At 43.2% G+C, this 22,444-nt stretch overlaps 1 protein-coding gene across 2 annotated transcripts in view; it reads right to left on the bottom strand.

Annotated features, from left to right (window-relative positions):
- AKT3 (AKT serine/threonine kinase 3) overlaps positions 1-22,405 on the bottom strand; it is a 186,601-nt gene extending 164,196 nt beyond the window's left edge. Inside the window, exon 1 of one of the 2 annotated variants that reach the window (XM_080390477.1) lies at positions 1,433-22,405. The gene's annotated coding sequence lies outside the window, so the exon portion shown is untranslated. Of the gene's footprint in view, positions 1-1,112 lie in introns of both variants that reach the window. The other variant, XM_080390476.1, reaches the window with a different exon arrangement.
- Positions 22,406-22,444: the final 39 nt, after the last annotated feature.

Raw genomic sequence — 22,444 nt, forward strand, 5'->3', positions numbered from 1 at the left:
CTGCTGTGAGTGTCTTCAGAAGTGAAGAAAGGTGGTGGCGCAGGTATCGGGCGCATCCTGAGTCCCGTAACAACCCTTAGAAGCGAATCAAGCCTGAGAGGTGTTTCATAAAAACAATGAGCCTATATAGATACAGAGGAGTCAACTAAGAATGACATTCGGGAGAAGAATTTAGAATAAAGGTCAAGGGAGATGAAGTTGTTTATTCCTTTTCAGCTGTAAGACAATATAATGTTATTAATTTTACATACACCCTTTGGATAGTGCGCCACGGGGGAAGGCGACAGGAGCAGCCCTGGGTGTTTCGCGCCTCTTCCATTCCCATCCAGAAGTAAACTCTGGGCTCCCGCAGAGCCACCCAGCAGCCCCGAGCCCTCACCGCTCCCGACATCACCATCATCTGCATCGAAACTACAATATATAACGAGGCGATCCGGTAACTTAGTGCTGGGCGGCGCTGCGCTGACCCGGCCCCGGCCCCTCTCCCCGTGTGTGTCCCCCCGCCCCACCCCCGGGACAGACCCCACCGCCCCGGGGTGAAGCGGCCGGTCGGCCCCAGCAGCCGCCTGCGCATCAACTTTTACATGTGGGCCGCGGCCTCCATGATGGCCGGGGCGGGCGGGGAACCGGGGGGGGCGGTTTGTTTACTTGCAGCCAGAGCCGCCGCCGGCGGCAGCAGCAGCAGCAGCAGCATCACTTGAGCGAGGCGCTGCCACCAGCGGCCTGCTCCCAGCGCGGGGGGGGACACACGACCCCCGCACCCCCCCACACTCGCAAGTTCCCAGCTGATAAACCCCGCACCCGCCTCACGGACGGACCGGGATCGGGGTGGGGGGGGTGGGGGGTGGCGGGGAGGGGCCGCCGCCGCCGCGTGGGAACCGCCGGCCCCGCGCAAGCAGCGCCCCCGGGTGCGCCCCCCCCGCGTTACATAACCTCCCCCCGCCCCACCCTTCCCACCTCAGCCCCGCGCCGCCGGGAGGGCGACCCCCCCCCATCCCCGCACCCCTCCCCGCCGGCAGCGCTAGGCCACGGGCGCCCCCCGCCGCGCTCCCCGCCGCCCCCGGCGCCGCCGCCCCAGCGCCCGCCGCCGCCCGGCCCCTCCCGCCCCGTACCTGCAGAGGCGGCGGCGCCGCGGGCGCTGCTGCGGAGCCGGAGGGCGGCGGCGGCGGCGGCGGCTCCGGGGGGAGAAGGGGAGGGAGGGCGCCGCTGCCTCCTCCCCTGTCCCCCCGCCGGTCTCGGCGGTCCCTGGCGGCCGGTGTCTCCGCGGGGGCGGGAGGAGGCGGCTCCGGCCCCAGGGCGCTGGCGGGCGGCGGCGGCTACATGGAGCTGCGCGCCCCGCTACGCAGGGAGGCGCCCGGGCGGGCAGCGCGGCCGCAGCATCGATGCGCGGGGTCAGGAGGGCGGCGGCGGCGGCTCCCCCCGGCGCACTCACCCCGGAGCCGCCCGGGCCCCGCTCTCGGCTCCTCCCGCCGCCTCCGCCGGGCTCGTTATTGACTTTCAGGAAAACTCCCGACGTCACTGGCTCCCCCCGAGTGTCTCCCCCTCCGCGGCGGCGGCGGCGGCGGCGGCGGCGGCATCCCCAGCTCTCGCGAGAAGCGCGGCGGGGACTGGGGGGGGACGGACGGGGAAGGGGGGGGCCGCCAGACAGAGCGGGGGGAGCCAGACAGAGGGGGGCGGCTGAGGTGAGGGGGGAGCGGGGGAGGCGAGGCGAGGCAGCCCGCCCGGCGGGCAGGCAGGGCGGCAGCGGCAGCGGGAGCCGAGCGGGGCGGCGTGTCCCGGCCGCCGGCGGGCAGCGGGAGGATGGATGCGGGCAGAGGCGCCCGCCGGCACCGCCGCGCACGGCGCTTCCCTCCAGCCTGAGGCCGGGCGGCCGCCGGGTCCTGCTCCCGGCTGGGACGGGGATGCTGGGCCCCCCGGGCCCCCCGCTGCCCGCCCGGCGCTGCGCGGCTCCTCGTCACGGCGGCCCGGGCTCCGTGTCCTTTGTTCTCGCCTTCCCGCACTCCCGCTCCCGCCTCGGCACCGCAGCGGCTCCGCAAACCCACCCACCCACCTGCCGGTACAAAACCGCGGGTCACGGCGGAGGGGGCTGGGATTCATCCCTCCGCCAAGCGATCGGGGGGATGCGCCGGCCTCAACAGTGCCCGAACGACACGCGGGCTTCCCGTTATCCCGACAGGTCACGCACCGTTCAACCCCGACACCTCCCGTGGCCGCGGTGTAGAAACCTAACGGGGGTCAGCACTGCAGGGTGCTGAGCGCGGTGCTCGGCTGCCCTGGCAGCGCTGGCTGGGACCCCCGGGCCTGCAGGCGGCTGCGGCTACAGCCCCCCGGGGGCCGCGGGCCGGGGGCCCTCTGCTTTGTGGAGGAGTTAGCCGGGTCTCCGTGCTTCCAGGGGTTTGGCGCACGTGTTTGCTGGCGTTGGTGGCTTGAACGACACACGCAGCTTAATGTGCCGCGGGGACGCATCTCTGCGGCACGCGGTTGGTGCTGGCTTCGTGTCGGAACCTGTTACTGCAAGGGGGGAACGGGTATTTCTGATCGCCTGAAACACAGCTATGTGTGCCCTTCCATCGGCGCTGGTTTGATGCTACCCATGGACGCGAAGGCCTGCGTCAAAATTGCATTTAAAAAACAAAGCAAACCAAAAAAATATTTCTTTAGGATGTATCCCCCCCCCCGTTTGTTGTGGAGTTGTTTGGTCTTTTTGTTTGCCTTCCTTTCGTGTCCCACCTTCTTCCACAACCATCTGAAACATCAGTTCTCCTTTCCCCTGTGCCACTACAGGGCTTTGAGAGAGGATCTCAATAGTCATACGAGTTGGCACAGGGCTGGGAAGTTGCCTCCGGGGGCAGTGAATCCTTTCCCTGCTGCGGCAGGCAACCACACCAGTAATCCCATTCATAAATACGCCAAGTTTCCTCCCAGAACTATGAAGTTTGTTTGCCACGCTGTTCTTACTGGCAGGCTGCAGCCCGAGCTCTCCATCCCCCCTAATCCCGAGGAAAAGCAGTATTTATTATGTATTTGATTAATGCATCTTTTTGCAAAAGAAGTTACAAAGGACCTTGCCAAGCATGACTTCCTTTCCCAGTATTTACCATTCCGTCTTCCTCTTTCTCAGAAACCCTTGACTAAAGTATCTTATCAGCTATCAATATTTACAGAGAGCCATGGTATCAATTATTAAAATACGTTTATTCACTAATGCCTCCTTTCATCGCCGTTGCTGTGCCGCTCCTGAGAAACTAGAGGTGTAGTTCTTGGAACGTGCCTTCCGCCGGCTGCAGTTCCTGCGGAGGACCCGGGACCCGAGGCAGCCGGCAGCCTGCACGGGCAGGAGCTGACAGGCTGCCAGTCAACCACGCGAATGCCAAATGCTGAGCGTGAAATCCGGGCCCACAGAAAGTCGTGGTATTTGATATCAGTCAATATCGGGAACTGACGTTGCACTCCTGCTATAAGTTAATCCCCGCCACGAACCATCGCGGATTTCTTATTAGGAAAGTAGGGTTGTGAGGTTGATCATCCTGGTTTATTCCTCCTAATTTTCAAAAGCCGCCTATGAGATACTTCTTTTAAGATGACAGTAACTTTGCTTACATTTGTAAATAGATCATTGATGTAAATCGCCCTGGAAATGCTGACAGAAAAGCACATTTGTTTAACATCTAAAAAAAAAAAATTGCACCGTGATAAAAATGTTTTTATTAGAGAGGATAACATTTACCTACAAGGAAAGATAGCCTTCTACATTTTTATTTTGTTATAAATTGCTGCAAATGAAACAGTGGGCTGAAATCCGTCCTACTGATCTGGAGACTAAACAGGTATTTTTTAGCAATACTTGATTAATTTTGACTTACCTGTACAGCAAGGACAACTATTCATGGGCAATTTTTTTATTATTTTTTTTTCTCAGCATGACTTTAAAATCAGGTTCGTCATCATCTTACTCTTTAGAAATCAAATACCATTGCTCTGTTTGGAAATTCATAGTTACTAGCTACTCCTAAGTTTTTGATCCCGCTCAGCCTTATATATTGCCCTCAGTGTGCTGAATCTAACCCATCTTTTTTTTTTTTTTTTTGTATGAATTATTAAATGTGCTGTATAAATAAATGCTACTGTGCAACAATTTTTCTCTCTTTTCTTAAAGCATATAGTACTTTTGCTGCTCAGTGTCTTACTTCAAGGCTTCGAAACAATTTCTTGTAAAGAGTTAATCCCTGTAAATTGGGCAGAAATGGCCCCTTCATTAATAACCAAACAGAGGCAAACCCCTTTCAGAAATAACATGGCTGTGATGTACATACTGTGAACATAATGAGGTTGTAGGTCCTGCAGAAATGACATCATTTTCAGATTAATTACAATGTGACATTAATTTAATGAACATATTAACAGCATATGCTAATGAAGAAAGTGTTGCAGTTCACGTGAGAATGACAATAGGACCGCATGTAAATTCAGGAGAAAATGGGAACCTCTGACATTACGCACTCCAAACACAGAATCGTGAAACAAACCAAATATAACCCATTATACTGGCACTGCCAAGAGGGTTGATAAACTTTTATATGATCAGTGGTAACCATCATTTCAGCAGAAACCAAAGGGAAAACCTGCAGATAATCTCTATAAATTGTGTCCATCCTGAGGCAAAAAAAAAAAAAAAAAAAACAAAAAAAGAAAGTACCTCTTGTTTCACTTAACGTGTTTATGTTAAGTGTTATTGCTAGGAGATTGATAGGGTCTCATCAGGTATAAATCTCTGTATACATCCTGAAAATAAATAGTTAAATAGAAGAGAAGATTCTGCCTGCAGAACACCGGTTCTCTCTGCCTCTACAGATTACATCGCCTCCAGTTTAATTTCTTTCCTCGTTCCTCATGTCAGCTAATAAACTGGCTTCCATGTAAGAATGCTTTTTTTAGGGGAAAAAAAAAAAACAAAAAAACAAACAACAAAAAAAACCCCAAAAAAACTTGGAAGTGTAGTAATTTAGAAAAAAAAAAACAACTAAACAAAAAAAGAGCAGTAGGTCAGATGACAATCTCTGGTTTTAATGTCCCTATTAGTGTCTGCCTTGTTATTCTTTGAAAAGCACACACAAGTATCGGTGGAAAGTAACTGACAGGAGAGCAACGAAATTTGCTTTGCATAAAGTGATGCTTAAAATATCTATTACACATTTTGTTATAGTGAAGTTAAGGTGTTGCCTGCAAAAGTTGTGGCTGGAGTGTTACATGCGTGTACACCTCTTCAAAAGCTGAAACTCGTTGGTTAGTGAGTTTAAGTTCAGCTACTACAAGGGGTGAGCATGTGACTCTGGGTTCTCTGCGCTGTCATAGGGACTTCAGGGACACAGAGACACTTCAGGGCTTCAGCCACTGCCATGCCAATTGTAGTCATCTCTTGTGACAATTGGATTTCTCCCAGCAAGAAAAAGCTCATTGTAAAGCTGCAGAGTTCAGATAAGACATGTAGGAAAAATGTGAGCAGGAGATGTTGCAATCCAGTGGGTGCTGGGGGGAAACAGAACTTAACTTGTGGTCAGTTGGATTTTACAGGGCTTTTCTTTTTTTGGTGGGTTTTTTTTCCCCCCCATTTCTTCCATATTTAGAAGTCACATTCACTTCTAAATAATTTCATTGCTTTATTTTCTTTCCCCTTTTTCTTTACTCTCTTTGAGTCTCAGTTGATTTTTTGGTATTTCTGCCTCGGAAGCTGCCTCAGAGGGCAGCATCCCACTCCATGTCCCTGGATATCTGTGATGCATTCGGGTAAAAAGTTATTTAGTGTCATTTATTTATTTCTAATATATAAAGAGTTGAGAAAAAAATGACTTGGACTCCAGATTTCGCCTCCGCAGGCTGTATTTTGCTGTACACGCCACCAGTCCCATGCAACTGCTTCAGCACAGCTGTCGGTGGCTGGCTGGGCTGACCCTCATTGCTGGGTCGCTCCTACATACGTTGTAAAAATTGTCTGGACACAGAAATTTCACCTTTCTGCAGATGGTCACAGCTCATCAGTGCTTACAGAAAGTATTAGCACATAGGCTCATGTTGTTATTATTATTATTATTATTATTATTATTATTATTATTATTATTATTATTATTATTATTTGAGACCCGCAGGCTGTAGGCTATCTGAATATGCGGTAAAGCAAGATAGCAATAAAGGAATTATTATTCTGTCCACCTATATTTTGCTGAGCAGCACTATAATTATGCTGAACACAGTAGAGACTTTAGATAAAAGACTGTGTAAATATCAGTTGATAGCATTTATTTTACAGCATGTTATTATTGCTTTATTATTTATCCTCCAAAGATCTAAAAAAGGGGTTTCCTTCCCCTTCTTTCCCATACTCCCATGCACGGGAGCCCTACAAACACAGAGGAAGGCACGTGCCCTACCCCCAGTGACCTTACCCTGCTTTGAAACCAGATATGACAGTAAGGATGACAAACAATGGGAGGGAAGGATGGGAAGAGGGCAGCAAGATTACACAGTTGCACAGTTTAGCTATATGCTTAACTTGATGTATAGGCCTTCAGCTGAACTTGGAAATTTTTTCTTGGTGAGAAAATAGTTTCCATGGTGCACAGATTTATCTGAGGGAGGTCAATCTACTACAGATGCAACCCGAAAAAAAATTAAAATGCCATCCTTTCTGCCTGAGCTTTTTTCTCCCTCTTTTTCCTATCCTATTTTAATTTCATCAACACAGATAAAATATGTCTTTGAATAAAATTCTGCAATTACCAGCATACAGTGATTTCTCACACAGAACCTTATCTGTGTCCTGGTCTCACTTAATTGAAGTCAATGAGAAAATGCCAGTTGAGGCTAGTTAGGAGGATCAAGTCGGTAATGCATGAGCAAAATCAAGGAGGATAAAGCCTGATGGAGAAAGAGATAGAATTTTGAACAAATTTCTTCTCTTTGGAGATTTTGTGACCAGGGAAATTTTCCCCATGTGGTCCTGAGGGTATCACAGCTGCCTGGAAAGCTGGAAAGAAACAGCTGAGGAGAAAGCTGACTGCTGGTGGAGGGAGGGGGAACCATCTATTGCCAGGTCTATCCCAAACCTTTGCTGTTATTTGGAACATTCCTCCATCTTTGGCAAATACTTGGGTTATCCATGGTGTGGTGCACCTTACCCTTTGAGCGTGCCCCTTGGCGCACCTTCCCATGCCCCTTGCTGCCAGGCAGGCTTTCCAGTGTGACCTGCCGGACGGCTTCCCTACTGTATCAATCACCCCATTTGTACCTGAGATAGGTCTCCATCTTTCCAATCCGTAAGAGAGCAGCTGAAGTGGGAGGAAATCATTTTAGCATCAACAATAAAAGCATTCCACCAGACAAGGCTGTTGGCTGCCCTCATTGCCAAATGCTGCCCTTGATCCATTACGTGTCAGAAAGTACCTGCGTTTTCTAGAAACTAAGCTGTGACATGAAATCAAAGAATTTGCATGAAAGTTTAGAAAACGAAGACAGATTGGGGTTGCAATAACAAGGACCTCCTCAGATCTGATAAGTATGTTCTTGTTAATAGTGAACTATAACGAGGTACTAAAATATTAACGGAGCATTAATTAATCGTCTTCAGAACTGAAGGACAGATTGCCTTGAAGAATTCCAGTACCTTACACTAGTTGTGCTGGTTTAACTGGATGCAGGTCTGCTTTGTAGGAGGCAAAGCTAATGAAAAAGAACGGTGAATCTGTTTTGTCACACGTACCTATTGCACGCAGGAATCTGGTATGAAACAAGAGGAATGGCTATAGTAAGATTTTTTCTGCCAAATTTGTTAGCAATCTGTTTAGTAAAACTTGACGATAACAGAAAACTGATCAATTACCGGCCTCTTTAGCACTTTGTTTACCGTGAGCTGATGGAAACAAAAAGATGCGCGTTAGCAAAGAGTGGCAAGTCGGAGCTAAGTGCAAGAGACAAAAGTATTCATCCATCCTCTCCTAATGCCAAGATTTGAACAGGGTGCTCCTGAGCAGATGGTTTAACAGACTAAAGCATTAGTTTGCTGATCCTTCATGCTTGCTAATTAATTCTTCAGTTTACTAGGATTTAAGATGATTGTTAAAAACAAGCCTTCTCTTAAAATAAACTTTAGGTAAATGTTATAAAATGGTGGTTGAGATTATAATGTCTGAAACCAGAACGTTGTGTAGTTTCTGGAAAAGATGGTCAGAATCTTCATGTCCTAAGTACTATCCTTAACAATTCTATCTCTGAAATTTTCTTCTTATAAGAATGTGCTTTTGTTTTCCTAGCTAATTAATCCTCTGACTTCCTGTTGACACTCTTGGGTCAAGATTATATCCTTGACTCCCGTGAGAATGGCATATAGACAACCATGGGAAGGATTGAATCTTTTGTCACAAAATTGTCCCCTCCCCCTGAATTGTTTTAAGCCCATTAGCATGAAAAATGTAATGATTGAAATATCTCCTTTTTTGTTTTTAAAGTCATTGTCATTCTAAACAGCTAGGTTTTCACGTGTTAATTTATTTCAGGTTAACATTAAAATGATGAATTCTCATTCGATACATTAAAATGCAGTATTGTAGAGTAGCTTGTCTATTAGATTTAAGCAGCAGGCAAATAATTAATTTATTTCAGATTTAATTTTTGTAGCAGTTTTATAAACGGAACAGCACTTCAACGACAGCAGAACTCCACCCAACAGAAACTATGGAATTTATATCACAGACATGGAAAAAAGAATCAAGGGGGAAATATGATAAAATAACGTTTTACAAAGTGGGAAGTAGAGAGAAAACAACATAGCACTAGGAAAACAAGACCTTCGCTTGCTAAAGCTAAGGGGTAAATTTTGAAACCTCGTCTGTTGTTTGCAAAGGGCTGATCCCTGCTGACATTAGCGGACTTTGAAAATTGTGAGTGGACTCGGAGAATGCATCTCGTTGGTTCAAGGTGGCCCCAAAGCAGCTCCTCTACCATGGTTTTGCTGTGCTCCAGGAGGCACCATGAAATTCCACATGTGATTTTTGCATCCTGTTTTGTTACATATGTGTCCATACGCATTTGGCGATATCTTCCTTCAGGTAGAGGTTTGGATTTAGTGGTGAGAATTCAGAGTTTCATATTATCTCTGTGACTGTTCCTTCTGTCAAACACATTATTGGTTGTTTGTTATGTTAAAACCCCTCAACAATTCTCCTTTCAGAACAACAGATAAGAATCCTTATTACTATTGTAAGGAATTCATAACTTGCCTCATTCTATAATCTATCCATCTTGTAAACCAAGAAAAAGCTATTATTACAGATGATTCCAGGGCAAACTTTTTAGTAAGCTGTCAGTATGTCGTCTTCATAGAACCGGTCTTCAGCTCCTTTCGGAAACTAATTTTCTTATCCAAAATAACTGCAAGGAATTTTGAAATCATTTAAATATGTCCTTAACAGGGGATCTACACCGAGGCCACGAGAATACAATGTATTTAGTTACGTGACATCTGGACTGAAATGAAAGTAACACAATAAGCTGCTCGGGGTGAATTAATGCTAGTAAACTTGAAGTATTAATTTTAATAATTTTAGATAAACGGGTTACTACCATATCAATTAAAGCAGTACTAGAATACTCTGGCCAGCCAGTGCTTGCATTTTAAAAGCTGCCGAGAGAATTAGAAAGAATTTAAATATTAATTATCTGGTGTTGAAGTCTTACTTTATAGTGAAAGATCATGGTCTGATCTCTTTAAGAAAGGAAGAATTAATATTTTGTACCATGTAAAACATCTCTTCTGTGTAAGAAATTATGGCAGAGTAATTTGAGTCCTCTATGGAGTCCTCTGTAATTCAACATATAAAGGTCAAAGGCCCTTTTTCTGGATCTTTGGGAAGATCTGGTGAGTGAAAACTGAGAGCAGACAAACTCGAAACAGACATATAGCTTTAGCATGAGGAGTATTACATTTTAGAACAATATTAAATCGGAACAATTTAAGCAATGTGTGCTAGGTTCTCTGTTACTTTAGATCACAATTAAATACCCTTCTTCAGCTCACCTGAAATGATGGTCTTGATCAAGAAATTAGGAAAGTGCTGAGGTTTGCACTAACTCAGCACTCCAGTAATCTTTTCTGGTCCCAAAACGTGAGCTTGTGACCAGTTTGGCCTTTTTCCTTTGAGCCCCCTATAGTGATCTGGAGAGAAATATTGGCTGTTAAACACAGACAAATAAAACCCAAAAGTAAGATGTCCTATGAGTAGTGAAACTGAAGAAGCTGGGGTTCTTTATAGATTAAATCTGTCCTTTAGACACTTCTTGACTCCAGCCGTCTTGCAGATCCCTAAAATGTCACCTCTGCAAGAACACCCTCAGTCCTCCCCGCATGCCCAAGACCCCTGTCCTTCCTCCAGTCAATATTTCAGTCTTTGCCATATAGAAAACACTAACAGTAGGGAGGTCCTCCGCTCAGTGGCCAGTTTTCATGCAAATTTGAGGAATTTATTCTGAGGCTTTCACCTCCCTTCAAAACTTGTTTGGAAGAGGGAACATAAATTAAATGTTATTGGAAGAGAAAGGACAGGCAGGGAGGCAGATGGACATAAAGATAGTGCAGGAATGTTTTTTAGTTACCAGGCTGAGAATGATCAGAAAAGTTGTCCTTCTATACCTGCTTGACTTACCATAAATTTTAATGAAAATTTCAAGAAGCTGAGACTGCTTAGGTAAATATCGATTCTAGGAAAGGTCCCGTGCTTCTGCCCCGTGCTTTACACGAGTAGGTGACAGTATCGGAATATTAAATGTCATTTTCCTCACAAACCAAACCTAATCTTTTCCAAATTGAACAAGGCAGCTCACTTTACTGCACATAGCAATGCTACACAAGAGTTTCGGGGCTGGGGTAGGGGGGGGAGGAGAATAGAAGCAGATTATATTTAGAACTCTGCGAATATTTAGGGAGTCAAAATCTGATTGCCAACCTTGTAACTTAATCTACAAATCTGAAATGCACATATGGTTGATATTTTTCTATTACGTAGCATTTATTTCTGGAAGTGTTTTCACTTTTGTCCCTTTTTGATCTGAAAAAAACATTTTTGGCACAGTCTTAAGCTGAAATTTCAAATTAAGATGAAATGTTTAACTCCCTTCACTAGCCAATGGGGACAGCTATCAGTCGGTGCTCCAACTGTAATATCGCCTTATGAATCATTGGTAGAGGATTGTAATTATAGTAAAATCTTTTTACATTTGAACACACAAAAAATGGAAGATATTGTGAGTTGAGAAAGCGCTTTGTACCATATTTTTCATTGGAGTTATCTATTTGACAGTGACTTTTAATCATAGCTAATTATAAATGATTCATCAGAATGTTTAAAACTCTACAGAAACATTTAAATAACTCATGGCTCTTACTGCATAGTAGTACTTTAAAATATTACGCTTGTCTTAAAACAGAAGAGTAAACACACTTAACACTGTTGTTTTTATCTTCTTGAAGCAAGTTAGAAACTGATTCCTTGGAATCATCTGCAATAGACCCCACCTGGGCTGCAGCTTCGTAGAATTTTTATCATTCATCTTGTTTTCGGTTTATTTATTCCTCACTACCCTTCATTTGTGCAAATCAATTCTATGCAAATGAGCCTGCCACTCCCACTGCTTTTTATTTCCATTTTCCAGTTCTGAGCGAAGCTAGAAAAACTTTCCAGATCCTACCAAAGGCCTGGGCTTGGTCCTGCACAGGGCATAGGTGAAAAGTTGAATATATCTAGCTTTTTCCACTGTCCCAGCCCTTGCAACTCTCAGTAGGTTTATTTGTTTCAAGAGGGTTGTAATTAAGAATTACTGTAATAACTCTTGAGCCCGTCTATAAGGTTACAGATAATCACGTGAATAAAATGAAAATGGATTTTCAGATCTCCGCTCTTGATTAAACCTCCCAACTGCACATTTAGAAATCAAAGTTCTGATACTAGTTAGAAGGCAAATTCCCAGAGGGTTTCAGTGTTGTTAGTGGAGTCCTGCCCTGAATCGCTTTCTGGAAGAACCTGCCTATCTCCATTCGCTTTGTGGGTGGTCTCAGCAGCTCTGCTTTTTAATTCAAAAATATCTGTCTAAATTTGGAATGTCTAATTCAAAAATGGGTGTCTCAAGTTACACAAGGTGAATATTGCTTCTAGTTGTAAATTCCACAGCAATTTCTTTATGTTTTAAGGAATAATTTGATGGTAGAGAATGATGATCCAGAAGGAAAGAATGTTTTAGTGCTATGCTAATTATCATCTTGAGTTGGTTCTTAGATTAAATTGCATCAAAATAAATATCATTAATTTCTTGTAGTGTGAGATAAAAAAGTTGATTGTTAGAGAAAAGCCCTATCTGGAATAATAAACCATTGTCATGCCATGTTAGAAGTCCTAAACCCTTTATTCTTAATCCTTTTCAGTATTTCCCACTCTGTGTGAGATGCTTCCCAAATGTTTAATAAATGTGTGCTCCAAAGAAATTCAAATCTTGCAGCAACCGAATGGAAAGAAGTCAGAAAACTGGGAATGATGGTAAAAAATGTTTGTATGGGTCCATGAGACAGAGGGCAGGTTTTCATAAGACTTAAATTTGAAGTAAATGGGCCTTTGATGATGAGTTGTGCAGACTGTGAAGTTAACATGAAAATACCTTCAGCTCAGGAACAGAACATGAGAGATAATTATTGAATTCATTACTATAGGGTGGGTTTTTTTCCCCCTTGGAGAGGATGAGGAAGCATTTATTTGTGTTTCTCCCTCCTGCCTAGCTACTAATTTTCACAACATTTGTAGAAAGGTAATACTTTTGAGGTTTCTCTATTCCTGCCAAATTTGACTGGAATTGGATAATGGATTCAAAAGTTATCAGAAGGACCTGGAAGATGAACAGGCAATGGCAAGAAAAGATAACTTGATAACCTTATGGAACCAGGCTAAAACCTATGGAATTTTGATGCCCTCAGGTTTAGAGGGCAGTGGATCAGCAGAGCTCTTCCATCTGCAGCTTGTGAGCACCATTGCCTTCTCTGTGTCTTGCTTCCCAAACAGTAAGTGAAGAGCAGACGTAAGCTTCCCCAGCTTCAGCACGCGGGACCACGTGGGACATCTGGTAACAATATTTTTAATTTCCTAGGAGTGGAGCAGCAGCTTTATGAGTAACATTCAATGTCATTTTATCTTCTAGTGGAAACCTGTTTTATTTTATAAACAAGGAAGTATATCATAACTCAAGGATCTCTCCAGGAAACAACAAAAAAGTAGATGTAGTGCTTCTTGCTGGTGCCAGAAAGGTACAGATGCAAGCATCTGAGCTTCGCCTTAACAGTCTCGAATAATACTGACTTAAGTCTTTACCTTGCAACCCAGGAAACTGAACTGTGCCACCATCTCAGCATCATCTGTGAGAAGCATTTCTCGACCTTCAAACACTAAGTCCAAGTCTTCATTTAAGTGTGTTATCTGGGGTAGGTGATTCATTGAGAAGTGAAATGAGTAAATCTGCAATAGGATCTCAACACCATTCTGTGGTGATTTTGCAGTTATTTTGTTCCACATCTCCCTTTCACAGTTAAGCGGCTAATGAACTTGCTGATCACCAGTCTTCCTTTTTTGAATATCTCTACATTTATGTGAAAGTTGTCCCTGGCTGAAGGGGACCAGTTCTTTGGTGGATTCATGCCCTGCCCAGGAGGTGTGCTTCTGAAGCTACAGCCATCCCCAGAGAAGGATATATTGTTGTATTTTCTTCACTCCTTTAAAGCTCCAGGTACTTTTTGAACCTCTCCACATTTGCGAAACTACATTTTGTTTGTGGTACCAAATTCAGTAGTCCCTTGTAAAGATCATCAGCATAGGCAGTGAAGAAGGTGATCTGAGAACTACCCTAAGGGCAGTAAATTTTTTTTGAACTGTTAAAATTATCCAAGCAGAATATTTTTAAAGTTCAGTTTCAAGCTCACATGCTTGGTTTGGGCATGCTTGCAAGAAGTCTTTGGCACAGTGTCTATTATTTTAGTTTTGATTCTGTCTTTAAGAAGCCAGTCTTCAAATAGATCATAGAAGTTTGTTTCACCACCTTCTGAAAATCTTGTAATTCTTGTTTTCTGTGTTTCCAATTATAAAGAACGTTCTTTTAATTGCACTCTGACCTGATTATTCTTACTCTCATAATGAACTCTTGTGTCTTCCAGTCCAGAAATGTCTTTCCACTTTGTTAACTGCTCTTCTTGATGAAGTACCTGGAGAATTGCTTGTTGATTAAATCCATTCTTCCTTTATACATCTCTTGAAGCAGGTGTCCAAAACAGTAATTAACTGAGAAAGAACTTCTGAAGAAATATTTTTAGTATTTTTTTTTCTCCTCTAAAATCATTCCTTTTGCTGACAACTCTGTCACTAATTTGTGATTATAATGTATACATGCTTTTTCTTAAACCATAATTCCACTAAAAATATCTTCATATTACTTTGTAATTTAGAGCATTTTAATGCTGACATACTGCACTGTCTTCAGTAGTCCCGGTTTTCACTGGTTCAAGAACTATGCCTTGTCTGCTTGTATGTGATCTTGATATAATTTAAAGAACACAGTAAGAAGTGAAGGCATTCTAAATAAATTACATCTCAGGGGTTATGGTAGGAAGACTTTACTATAAATGATCCCTGAAATCTGAGGTAGTGAAATAGTACAATTTTAATTTTTCACATTATTCATTTTAATTAAGTTTAGTGGACAATCAAATTAAAGGTAAGTTAAAAAAAAATACCATTTAGTTACCCGTGGAAAACACATCAATGGCCCAGCAGAGCAAGCTTTTCAGAGCAACATGACCATTCTTCCCAAGCTGTGATCCAGAGAATGGCAAGGAGGTACGGACCAGGAGCTCAGTCACATTCACATTTAGTCCTTGGACTCTTCGTTAAGGCTGCAAGATTGCCAGCTGCTTAGATGTTTAGATGCATATTTCCACAGTAAGACCATCAAAACTTATAGGAAATATGCATTATATGTTGAGCACCTCCGACAGTCTGTTCCAAGCTTGAACTGGTACTTCACAATGTCAGCTCCTGCAGCTCAGAACTGTTATACAAAAATATACATGTAATCCCTGCTATCCTGAACTTCTGTCATGCTACAACTTTGGACAGCAAATCTGAAAAGAAAAGTCACCACACCATCTTGTCATATAGAAAGTTAATGCTAAAGGGGAATGGAAAGTGCAGTGCCTCAATTTTCAGGACAAATGCTTACGGTATTTCTTCTGTTACGTTTTTTCTGAGTACAAAAGCCACTGCCAAGCTGAGCAATGTTAGGGGATGTATGCAAAGAAAGAACAGCCATGTTTATTGATAATGAACATACTGATAGCTCAGGGCTTAGCAAGAACTTTATATTATTCAGCTTGCCTGGCAACTCTCAGCAACCTTGTTTTCCAGGACTTCAACATCCAGCAAAAATCTTTCCCAAATATTTTTTAATTACGAGGATGATGTTTTACATTTCTGAGCTCACTTAGCTTCAATTTGCTTCCTTTCCCATTTGTACTCTGTAGAATCTAAATGTGCTCTAAATATAGGTATTTATTTAAAGTTCTCTTTTCCAAGACTGATCCTGTTCATTTGGAGTTTAAATCTTTAGCTTTTTTTAAAAAAAATATTTTTTTTTCAACCAAGGTTCATTGAAGCTGTTAATTTAATGCCGTAATAGTTTTTAATTAGGAGCGATCCGTTGTGATGCCCGGTCCCATGTTTCAGGACCTCGGAGAGCACCCGCGGGCCCGCCGCGCGCCGCTTGAAAACCAGCACGAGGACAAGGAGACAGCAACGTGGCTGGTTTTTAATGAGGCTGTTAATAAGCTCTTGGAGTCTTGAAACACTTGGAGGTCCATCTCTTGAAAGACAAACCGTGCGATTGCTTTGAGAATATCATACGTATTTCTCATGTTCTGGATAATCTCCTGGCTTCGTTTGTTTGGTCAGTTGAAAGAACTCTGAAATACTTTTCTCGTAATAAGAATTTATTAATATTTTCTCGTTTGGTGTGGAGACTACCGGTGCTGATTTGGTCCAATTGAGAAAGAAATTTGGGACAAAACTTATTATGATAAAATCACAGACCGGAATTCACAGGAAGATTCTGTTTCAATCAAGAAGATAGATTCAGCAGGAATGAAGCAATGGCTCTGCCTGTTGAGGCAGATCTGGGCTTATTTGGCCTTCATTTCACAAATGGCAAAGAAGACATCTGTATTTATATATGCACACTATTTTACATCCATAGCAGTCTGTCTTTTCATTCTCACGCAACAACTCCTTTTCTAAATGAACAACAGGAGAATTTTCAGAAAACATTAGCTGCAGTCTAGACTTTTCTGTTTGTTTCTACTATTGTAAAGCTTGTTTGAAACTGAAAATAGTCCAGCAGAGGGGGAAAGCAGCGGCACTCATTCTGTGGCAGAAAAGTAAAGCAGCTTAGTTTGATACTAAGTCAAGTGAGCGGTGTCTCTGGTTATAGTCTCTAAGTTTCCAGCACCATTTAAGATCCATAAGATTTCTAAGGTAGATCTGGAAGCTGCAGAAGATCTCTACTTTTCTAGAGTGGCAGCCTACCAGGGGCATCTAAAATGCCATGGGTACCTACGGTATCTGAATACTATCCTTGAAGGTTCGTGGGAAATAGAAACTCTTTTTCAGAAGTAAAAGGAAGGAAAATGCATTTGTACGCAATCCAGAATCTGTGTTACTTTGAAGATGAGTTTACAACTCATTTAGGGCTTGTAAGCATTGAGTTTTAATAAGAGTGTTTATTTAAATTTTTAACAGCTGTAGCAGATATATAATACCTAACCAATACCTCAGAATGAGTGGCTTTTTTTCCCTATTGACTTCTGTCACGTTAGAATACTCTAGTCCCAAAACACCATTTTCTTTTTTATTTTATCTGTATTGAGGTAAGTAGTTTTAACAATACTGCCTTAACTGCTGAAACTTACCCCTGTGTACATGAATCCTTAGATTTTTGATTTTTCCTGGAAAAGTGGGAAAAATTGTCCTGTGGCTTGGTCCAGGAGCTAGATACCAAACTCATGGTCATGGGCTGACCAGTATCAGAGATCAAGCCAGGTTTGAACAGCTCAATCCGACAGCCTGAGATCATACCAAGGTCATGAAGCAAAGATCAGTAAACCACAGCAGGGAAGCTATAGGTCATGCCATAATATAGTCAGAGAGAAACTGATGATCTGAATGATGTCTCAGGATAGTCTACAAATTGGGGAGGGGGAGGGGTGAGAGTGGGGCTTGCATAGACCAGAGGCTGTGAGCAATATTTGCACCTCTCACATGACATCAGTGACAAAATTTTCAGGCATTTTTCTTGGATGTTTGGGAAAGTATCCTCCAAAGACATGAGAAAGCTTCCAAAGGATAGCGAAAGTGGGCTGGAAGACTTTCAGGCTGAAAACTGCTATTTTTTTAGCCATTTCTTTTCTGTTTGATTAATAGTTGCACTAACAAGACAAGAAAAATCCCAAAGTAGACAACGGGTGTCTATGAGACAGCGTTTGTGTCTGTAAAGGCAGCAGCCTATGGCTGCCTTCTTGCAGGATGATTCAGTCCCAGGTGCTGAGGGGATGATTCATCCTCAGTTGGGCAATGACTCACTACAACTTCATGCACCAGCTTGACTCTAGCCCTTAAACATGCCTACCTAGATGTTTGATGTCACATGTTGACACTACATGTAAGAAAATTCTCTGAAAGATAATAAATGGGTATCAAATGTAAAAGTTCCCAGGCAATTTCCCTTAACTTGAATCCAGAGAAAGGTGCTACCTAAAGACATGGAACTGTGGAACTGGTGAAATTAAAAAGAAAAGGTAAATAAAGTTCTGTTTGCTTTCAACCAAACAAAGGATTTTCACCACAACTTCCACCTGAAATTAAAATGACCTAAACCTGAGCTTGGAACAGTAGGCTGACAAAAGGATGTAAGTATAAGAGCACTGTTGCTATTCTTCACAAAGCAGAAAACTCAAGACAGTTACATCCAATGGAAAAGAAATAAAAATATATTTGTTAGAGTCTGAAATTCATCATACCTAGAAGCTTTAGGGGCCTTTTGACTTTCTGAAGCTACACTTGGAGTTTGTTCTCGTGTGGTAATTTGTCCACTAACGGTCTACTGGAAATAACAAGCAAAGACATCTAAAAAACCTGCTGTGTCTATACGTTAATTATTATTCTTCTGCCTCATTATCTAGCAATCCAAAGTAATGAGATGGGTCTCTTACTCAGTAGCCACTGGTTTTAAATGTCACCCTTCCCATTTTCCGGTAACTCAAGGGAACGTAGTCAAAAGTAAGTAGACAGAATTTGTTTCATGTTTCTGATAATGTTTAGATGTCAGTCTTTCTTTTGTAAGCAGTGTAACATCTCTTGATTTCTTTTGTGGCTTTCCTCCTATGTATTTATTTTCTTCACCTTTTTATGTTAGTTCAATATGTACTAGTTATTTCTACACATTTTCTTTCACGGCACGTACATCTCTATCTGTTTGGAACCATGAAAAAGTTATTAATATGAACAGCTTCACAACTAGTAGATGCTTTATGCATTTGTATGTGTATATTTAAAAATACCCTTAAAATCTTCCGCAAAAATCAATCAGCGTGTAAACTGATGTGCATATATACACATTGTATATATTGATACATTTGGATTAGCAGGGAGTAGTACAGGGCAGCTGAAATATTTATGAAGTCAAACACTACAGCTCTTGACAAAAAATAAGGGATGTTTTATGGTGGTCCTATCATGGAGCTATAGCAGAAAACTGAGGAGGAACTGACACATTTAGACTCAGCTAATAAGAAACTGGTTTGAGGGAGAAACCCAGCATACCTGTATAGTTAAACTGGAAAAGCAAGCCTTGAATTTTATTAACTATACCTCTCCTTTTGGCTGACACCCTTTATACAACCAAATTTCAGAGTATAAACTTCTCTGTGAACATTTGTGAATTTCAAATGAATCTCATAACTTATACATCTGGTTAAAGTTTTTTAAAGGTACCTGCATGAATATAGTGTTGATGAAAAACACTCATTCCCACTACTTCTTGGATGTCTGAAAAACCTCAGACTCACAGTTCTTTGTATTACCTGAAAAAACCTCCTAAAGAAGAAAAAACCTTCTAAATGACCTGCTTATGGACCTGCTGATATTAGGAGTACCCATATTCACTCACAAAAGTACCTGTGACATGTTCCTTTGTTGGTAGAGCAAAGGCATGACCCTGTGAAGGATCACTGCTGGTGTTCACCTCACCCCTGAGGTGGAGGCAGTCCCCAGGCCACCCGATCCCTGATCCCAAGAGACCTGGAGCTGCCGGCTGCCTCTCCTCCAGCTTTCCCCAGCCTGCTCCATCACCCAGCGCTTGCCTGGTGGTCGCTGGCTGATTTTGGTTATTGTCTCTGGACTTGCCCCTGCCTTGCTGAATGGCAAAAGCAGCTTGGTGTGGGGTGCAGGGTGTCTCCAGATGACCACCCCTGAGCGCTCCCCCCCTGCCCAGACTGCCCTCAGCTGCTCACCATGCTCATCTTCCTCCCTTTCCCCTAAATGATCCTCCTGTTCTTATTACCCACCCTCTGAATCATATCAGCCCTTTCCTATCCAGGTGTGTGTAAATCATTCTTTAAAAAAATAATTTGAATGCTTCTGATTTAAGTAATATAGCCTGATGACTTGCCTCTCAAATATCCCATCCTTCAGGGGAGGGGACTCAACCCTACTGGGTTGAAGCAATACCAGTAACACATCTTACGAGCTTTCTCCAGCTTGTGTCAAGAGAGGGGTGTGCTTGGTTTACTCGGTGGTCCTGGCCTATCTTTTGGAGTGACTCATGACATGGCAGTTGGCACATGACCTAGAAAGCCCACAGACTAATTTCTCTGCTTTCTTTTTTCCTTGCCCAATTCATAGAATCATGGAATGCTTTGGGTTGGAAGGGACCTTAAAGACCATCTAGCTCCAACCCCCTGCCATGGGGAGGGACACCTGCCACTAGACCAGGTTGCTCCCAGCCCCGTCCAGCCTGGCCTTGGACACTGCCAGGGATGGCGCATCTACAGCTGCTCTGGGCAGCCTGTGCCAGAGCCTCACCACCCTCACCATGAAGAATTTCTTCCTAGCACCTAATCTAAATCTACCCTCTTTCAGTTTAAAGCCATTCTCCCTTGATCTATCACTACCTGCTCTTGTAAAAAGCCCCTCTCCAGCTTTTTTGCACACACACACACCCCCCATCCCCGTTAGGTACTGGGGGGCTGCTATACGGTGCCCCTGGAGCCTTCTCTTTTCCAGGCTGAGCACCCCCAGCTCTCTGAGCCTGCCTTCACAGGGTCCATTCATCCGATCAGAGAGCCTGGTGCTTCTTTCCCCACTATAATGACTTATTCAATATCAGTTTTCCAAAGAGACTCTTGAGCCAGGATCAACGGGTGTAGAAATGGGCTTGAAGCTCAAAAAATCAGTAAAGCACAACAATTTTCGGAATGTTTTTATTTAGGGGGCTGCCCCTTCTTCCGTTTAGGGTCCGTTTGAATCCCTCCTGAGGCAGCCCGCATTTCCAGGCAGCCCACCCAGCCATACATACTTCATATTGCTTAGAAGTCCTCCATGTTACCTATAGCAGTTCTATGGCTTTGGGCAAAGTAGGAGCTTTGACACCATCCCTGCTGGTATGAGAAATACACCGAAATATTTCTTCAAAATAGCAATGCCGAGTTGTAAACAACTGTCCTGAAAGGTAAGCAAAATGCAGGCCATCCTTGGGTTAACAAAGGACGTAAATACTGATGTATGGAAGTCCTCGTAAACTGTTACTTGTTCACTGTGGTGTTAACCCTCCCTCCAACAGAAAAACTCAAGAAATCTTATCAAATATTGTAAAAGTCATGCAGTGACAACAAAAATGCCTTCCAGCGGCTAAAAATCGTGATGCTACTCACAGCCTACACACTGTGCGAACGGAGTTGGTACTTGCTCTCTCTCTCTCACAGGTCAGTTACGTTTGACCATGAGCTGCAAAAGGAATCTTTACCTCTCCAATGATTGTCACCTAGGAGGAGGTCTGCTCACCACACGCTAACCCAAACCTATTCTGGGACTGCTCCATCCTTTGAGACCCGTGGCCATTGTCATCCGTCGTGTTTACATGACACATGTACTGGCACTGCAGCCTGAGGCAACAGCAAACACGAACCAGAGGTTTTGGAAAGAGGCAGGAATGCTTTTCTGGACTGAACCTGGCCGGTTCTTTCAGGGCTTTCAGGGACTAGCCTGCAGCTCAAATACAGACCTAAGCATTTTTAGCAATTTGGTCCTCACTATCCCATTTCTTGTATAAGCAGTCCTGCTTGGAAATAAAATAACTGCACACCTTAAACGTCTAAATGAGAAAGTTTTTTTGTTATGCTTTGATAATTTGTATTTTAAACACTGTGGGTTTATTTATTTATTTATGTATTTCCTTTTTTCAAGTCCTTCATTGACTTTTTAATCTGTATGGAAATTTGACTATTCCCATGTTTTTCACTTTCTATTTAATACTCTTCTACTGTTGCTTTCCACTATAGCTAAAGAAAACAATTATAAACAGAAAATCATTAAAGAAATATTGCAGTTAGATAGAGGATAAAATACTAATGAAGAAATAAAAGTTATAAAAGAAAGCTTGCTATGAGAAATCAATTATAAGTATCCAAAGATCAATCTTATTAGAATTATTTAGTAGGACATTGCATTTTTTCCCTTTTATATTAGTTCTGCTTCCTGTAGAAGTTAAAAAAATAGTCTATAAGCTAACTATAGCTGTATATATAGCTACAAGCTAACTATGAAAAATCCAGATGGCATTTTGGGATTGGGTATAAGCTCTGTCTACACTCAACACGGGGTTCAGAACGGGAAATTCAGGCTCCAATACCCGTGCAGCTACAGTCTTCATGAGCCTGAGACACGTTGCACGAAGTGAATGAAAAGAAGGTGCTTCATCAGGATTCAGATCAGGCCACAAAAGGAAAGAGTTCTGAAAATGTGGCGCAAATACAGTCAATGAAAGCTGAGGGAACTGATGTATTGATGAGACACTATGTTGCTGCAGTCTGCACACAAGCAAGCAACATGGAAATTGTCTTTAAAGCAAACGAATGTGGCTGACTAAGAACTGCTGAGCAAAAAGCAACCATTTTCCATCATTGATTTTCATTGTAGTGTCATACTTAGAAACAAATTTTTCCCAGACTGTCTGCATTGGCTTCAAATCTCTCGACTAATACTTTCCCCCCCACCCCACCCCACCCCCCACTGGCTTGAAAACATGCAGGTTTTCTTTGTAAGAA

The sequence above is a fragment of the Falco punctatus genome, assembly GCF_963210335.1.
Source record: "Falco punctatus genome assembly, chromosome: 5".
Taxonomy (NCBI): Eukaryota; Metazoa; Chordata; class Aves; order Falconiformes; family Falconidae; genus Falco; species Falco punctatus.